Source organism: Heterocephalus glaber, unplaced genomic scaffold (genome assembly GCF_053883595.1).
Source record: "Heterocephalus glaber isolate CG9 unplaced genomic scaffold, H.glaber_assembly_v1.0 deba00000281, whole genome shotgun sequence".
Classification (NCBI taxonomy): Eukaryota; Metazoa; Chordata; class Mammalia; order Rodentia; family Bathyergidae; genus Heterocephalus; species Heterocephalus glaber.
Genome location: NW_028258139.1, coordinates 31,413,877 through 31,419,932, shown reverse-complemented (window position 1 = coordinate 31,419,932; position 6,056 = coordinate 31,413,877).

Below are 6,056 nucleotides of genomic sequence, written 5' to 3'. Positions count from 1 at the left end.
ACTATTTTCTTCTAGTTCATCACTTGCTCTTTATTCTTTTAACATTACCTTTCACAAAGAATAAGTTTTTGATTCCATGATGCCCAATTTACTGATTGTTTATGGTTTGCACTTTTGTTGTTATGTATAAAAATTCTTTCACCTAACTCCAGGTCACGGAGATTTTCTTACATAAAGTTTTTGAACAATAAGTGACAAGTTTAATAACCAAAAGGTCACAACTACCTAAAGAAATTCAGCTGTGAGTTTTAGTTGTGAAAATTCACATTCCCATGTAGATGCCTTCATTATCTTGTAGATGTTTAATAAGTTGGAAAGTCATCACTATTTAAACAAAGATGGAAAGATTTGGCCCACATCAGTGGCTGCCTAGGCTTGTGGAGGTCTAGGGCCAGTGGCCATATACACATGTTCTCTAACCTTCAGCCTAGCGTTGCTCTCTCCATTGCATAAGGCAGGAACCTGAAGCTTAGAGATAAGAAATTCTCCACAGTTGCATAACCAGGAACTAGAAGAGTCAGGGTCAGTTCACTTACAAAGCCCTTAAAATGGGAGGGTTCTTGGTTTCTAGAAACAGAAAACAGCACTACTATCCTAAAGGGAAAAGAAATAAATAGTTCACAGGTATTTCACAGAACAACCCAACAGCTAGACAAACAGAGTTTGATAGGGAAAACATAATCAAGAAGTTCCAGGATCCAGGGAGCAGAGGAAAAAGAGAGTACCTTCCAAACATCCCCTCTGAATAAAGCATCTTCAACTGTTTTTAGTCCTTGCATTTGTCCTCTCAAATTCCAGGGCCACCTGATTGGCCTGTCCTGGATCAGGCGACCACCTTTTGACCAAGAAAAGATGAAACATTGTGATTGACTCCAACTGAGATTGTACACAGTGAGAGACTTGGGCCCCTTTCCTTGTTGAAAGGAATACTGAGGTGCCGTTACCAGAGACAAAGGGAAGACTAAATCTCAACATGGCACAAACCACAACAACCCGCAATAGCAGTAGCCTCCAACATTTTTTTCCCATGTACTTGTTCTCCATTTTATTTTTTCTTTCTTTTTTATCAGTACATGTTTGCAGTACATAATGTTTATATTACTTGTGTGGAGTTGGTACATGTACATATCACTTTTTAATTCCTTTATTCATCCTCTTTCAAAACTTTTTGACCATGACCTATGTTAAGATATTCACCAATATGTGAATATATATATTTGCTTTTCTCATTGCTGAGACAAAGTAACCAACACCCAAAACTATAGCAGGAAAGGTTTATTTTGGCTCACAGTTTGTAGTGGTTCCAGTCCATAGTCAACTGGCTCCAAGGTAGGGTAGCATCACAGAGGAGAAACAGTCCATGGCAGTGTAGGAAGGAGGCAGCAAGGCAGCAAAGCCTACCTTCCCTCTTTTCCTCTTTTATCCCATCTAGACTACAAACCAATTTGTTGGTGCCACCCACACCCAGGGTGGGCCTCCCATTATGCACACCCATAACTATGGTAAACCAATCAGTAGACTAGTAGTGATCACATCCTTAATCCACATTCACAACCCATGATCCAACCACCTCCAAAAAGCCCCGCCTATAAGTGCATGAGGCTTTGAAGGGACATTTAGAATCAAGCCATAACAATATATATGCCCAAAATGAAACTTTCATATGATAACCTGTACCCTTACAATGTGTAATATACTGACCCATCATATTCTTTTCCTCTCATTTTGCAACTCCCTTTTGGGTTACAAACCCAAGAATTTAGCGCTGCCCTCGCCTGTGGTTTCCTTCTGCTCTCAGTCCATGGAGACTCCAGAAGGAGATGAGTGTCCAGCCATAAAGACATAGGCGGGGGAAGCTCCATAGTGGATCTCCGGGGAGTATTGGCCAGTGAACCTCACAATACAGATGTATGAATAGATGTAAATTTCCTGCGAATAAGAAAGACTGATGAAATACAGATGTTCCCTCACAGAAGTAGATCCTGAGGCAAGAATTTGGGTGAAATGAGTTTATGTCAAGGTGATCCCAAGAAGTATGGGGAAACGGGGAAGGGGTGAGGGCCAGCAGGGTACGTGACAAGTGTGCTGTCAGTGTGCCCCTGCAGGCTCATCACACCAGAGACCCTCTGAGGAGCTGTGGGGACCAAGCCTCAGAGCCCCCCCCACCGAGGGCTAAGGAAGCCACCAACCGCTGTGCCCCATGCTGAAGATGGACACGAAGCCATTACCTTCCAGATACTTCCTGCCTGCCCCATGAGAGGCCATGTTTTCACAGCCAGAGAACACGCTCTGGCAGAGACACACCAGGCTTAAGGAATGGATTACAGAGAGCTCTGCGGAGGGTGAAAGCAGTGACAGCCTCCTGCAAGGTGGGACTGGGCAGCCATTCTCAGCAGGACCACCTGCCGCCTTCACAGACCGCCGTCCACACTCAGGACACTCTCCTTGTCTATAGCACCCTGGAATCTTCCAATCTCCTGATTTTTCAATTCACCAAGGATTTCCCAGCCTGGCTGCCTGGTTTTGCTACCTCTGCGTTCCTGAAGGAAGACAGGAAATTGGCCCATGGGCTCACTGGTCCTCCTTGCTCCTCTGACTCCCAGCCAATGTCTGCAAGGTCATCCCATTTCCAGCCAGCATTCTCCGTCACCACATCTTGGCCCATGCTTGTCCATCCTCTCCCTCCCCTAGCCCCAGAAGAGAAGACAGTCCTCCCCCGTCAGGGTGCCCACTAATATTCAGGCACAGGGGCATCCAGGGCACAGGCCTTGACTAATTATCTACACTGTCGAGTTACAACACAAAGCAGGCTGGCTTCGGGCATCAGGTGCAAGGGGTTAGGATGGCAGCAGCTCTGAGCGCAGAGCAGCCAGTCCTTCCTCAGCAGAGCCGAGGGGCAGTGTGTCTTACCAGATGACAGAGTCAGCCTAGGAACTTTAAGGAGCGACAGTTTCCAGAGGCGGTGGGTTGGACCCCTGGCCTTGGTATGCTCCTGAAATTCTCCAGATTCGAATATACAGGGAACATACAATGGGACAAATAAGACAGGAAGGGGGAGTAGCATTTCTCATGTCTGTGTTGTTCATTGTTGGTTCTTTGTTTTACTCTGTTTTGCTCCATAACTTTGTATCACACCTAATTCTTCACCAGTGCAATGCTGGATATGACTGTACCCATCTCAGAGGTTAAAAAAATAAGTGAGGCTCCAGATAACCACACAACTCATCCAAGTTCCCGGTGTCATGAGCAAAAGCGCCTAGGTCTCCATCGAGGCCGAGTACGAAGACCATGACTCTTTCCACCCCTTGCTACTGCCTTCAAGTAAAACGCTAAGACTGATGATGAGAGCAAGATGGAAATGCGGTGTCACTGGGGAAGCGCTGGCCCACAGAGAGAGCATGGGGGGAGAGCGGGGGGGGGCCCTGGCTGCTGGCAGCAGCAAGAATGACAGACAAAGCCACTGCTGGGGACTGAGTACATTTGACCCTGTCCCAGCATTCCCCGGGCCACCCCATCCTCATCAGAGAGAACACCTCACATCCAGAGCTAGCTCAGGGAGCTTATTCCTGGCAGGCCCTGAGCTGTGACCTGGCACAGCCTGTTCTCAGCTGGTGTCTAGGAGCCTCTCAGCCGGGTTCATCTTCATCTTCTCTCTGGGCTGACTACATTCAGCTGCGAGAACAAGCTAGCACCGCAACAACCGCTCCCTCGTTTCTGAGACTGATTTCTCTGTCTCTGTGACTGGTCTGCTCTCCAAGCCAGCAGCCCATCTGGCTGCAGGGATATCCTGCTGTCCCACCCTCCTCCGGGGCTGCTCAAAAACAAGAGAGATCCTACCTACTTCTAGTCCTCTGTGTTTGTGCCATGAAACTACATTTTATTTAAGCACCACATTTGGAGAACAAAAAGGAATTTCAGTTTTTGCTTTCCTATTTTTCAGCAACAACAAGATGCCCTTATTACAGCAATCTTCTAAAGGAAAGCTTCAAGACCAAAATCTCCCAAACACATTGTACTTCCAAAGTCCGAGGGCATCTTTTGATGAATATTAGAAAAGTGTAGAGCCAGAAGAGGCCCTAGAGATTGTCTCTTAGAAGGGGAAGGTAGAGCCCCAAATCCGGGAGTGACCTGTCTGCTGTCATGTCACAGGGGGTTTTGATGTCCCTCTGGCACCCAGATCACATTTCACTGGGCAGGGGCCATGGGTGGAGGAGACAGAGAAGCAGTACAGGGAAGGTGCCTCCCCCCAGGGGCAGCCACAGTAATTTGGTGAATTTGGAACATGTCTTCTGTGGAGAAAACAAAATGATCCCTGCTATTTGCCAAACCATCGCTCCCTAGGCGACAGATAGATGGGCCGTCATACTGCACAATTCCAGCAGGCTTGACTCACACTATTTTTAGAAAGGCAGAAAAGTAAGAGCTCAAAAATATTATTCTTTTTCTAGTTCTCCATTAACAGCAAAAAGCAAGGCAATGATTGATAACTATCGTATTCACTAACAGCAAAGAATAAATAACTTACAAACAACCTAGAGACTTGGCTCTCAAGACTCAAAGGAATAAATTTGTAAAAGAGATTTGATCACAATGATGTCTGAAAGACAGGACACTAAATAAGAGGTGACTGAAGCCCTCACCACTGTCAGCGATGAGCTAGGCACTGTTCTAAGCCTTTATCCAAGTTAATTCCCGTAACTTTCCATGATACAGATACAATCATTATCTCCCTGTTACACTAGGAAGCTGAGCTGAGGCAGAATCAAGGAATTGCAAGGCACACGCCAGGGAGTAGCAAGGTGCGACTCACAGGCAGCCACCGCCTCCCATCACTGACCCCTGATTATTTACACCACCCCTCTTGCTTTTTGCTCCTGAGAGTTTGGGGTAGCCGAACCCTGCTCCATTTCCCTCCAATGGGTGCAGGTGGCCCATGTGACATTTGCAATGGGGCAACAAGTGAACAAGGGGAGAACCTGACAGAAGGGAGACCTCACAGCTCAGCTCCTGGAGACCTGGGAGGGACTGAAGATCTAGCTGAGGAGGCCCTGGTCTCTACAAGAGTCCTCCAGCCCCAGATGTCACCGTGAGAGTGCAGAGGAAGGACTGGAGCCTCTGGGGGCTCCCCCCACTCCTGCATCTCTATAGTCATCCCTCAGGGCTGCAGAATGAAAGGAATGCAGAGAAAGCCCTTAAGCCCCTTCCCTGGGAGCCAATGGAAAATACTCAGAGCAATGTGAGGCCACCTCCCGCCCTCCCTAACCGAATAGAGATAGGAGACATCTTTAAATGCATCCCACTCTGTACCCTTTTACAGTTTACTGAATCTCTCTGAGCCTCAGCTCCTTCCTCTCTGTAAAGCAGAGTTCACACCCCCTTATAGAAATGTCGTGGGAATTGAACCGAAACGACTAGTGAAGAGGGCTTAGTGCAGTGCGTGGCACCTGAAAGGGGACCAGTGAATGATACCTCCATTTGCCTTTGGGGATAAAAAGGACACTGTTAGGTCTTACCTGGTATCCATTATTCTCCTTCACACACAGACTCCTGATCTCACGCAGGGCTGCCACATGTCCAGATAAAAAGGCTACCTTCCCAGGGTCCTTTGCAACTAGCTGTCCATATTTCAGTTCTGGTAAATGATATATAAGGAAAAGCTTACTGGGGGCAGATATTCTAGAAAATGTGCTGTTTCCCTAAAAATAAGACACCTTATATCATTAAATATATAATCTCCTTTGCATCGTTATAATTTCATGAAAACTATTTGCTGAACTCAAAAAATGCCATTGATAAACAAGTGCAATTAATAAGGTGGCATTTCCCCGTGCCTTGTCTCTCTCCTGTCCGAAGGTGTGGCAGCCATCTTGCCATGGTAAAGACAAAGCCACGGGGCAAGCATAGGAGCAGAGGAGGACCCCAAGTCCTCAATAACATCTCTGATTACTGCACCAACTCTAGATCCTCACCTCCTGACCTGTCAGGCTAGAAAAGTAAGCTTTTATCATGTTTGCCTTAATGTGTAGCTAAATGCATTCCTAACTTATATTTACCAA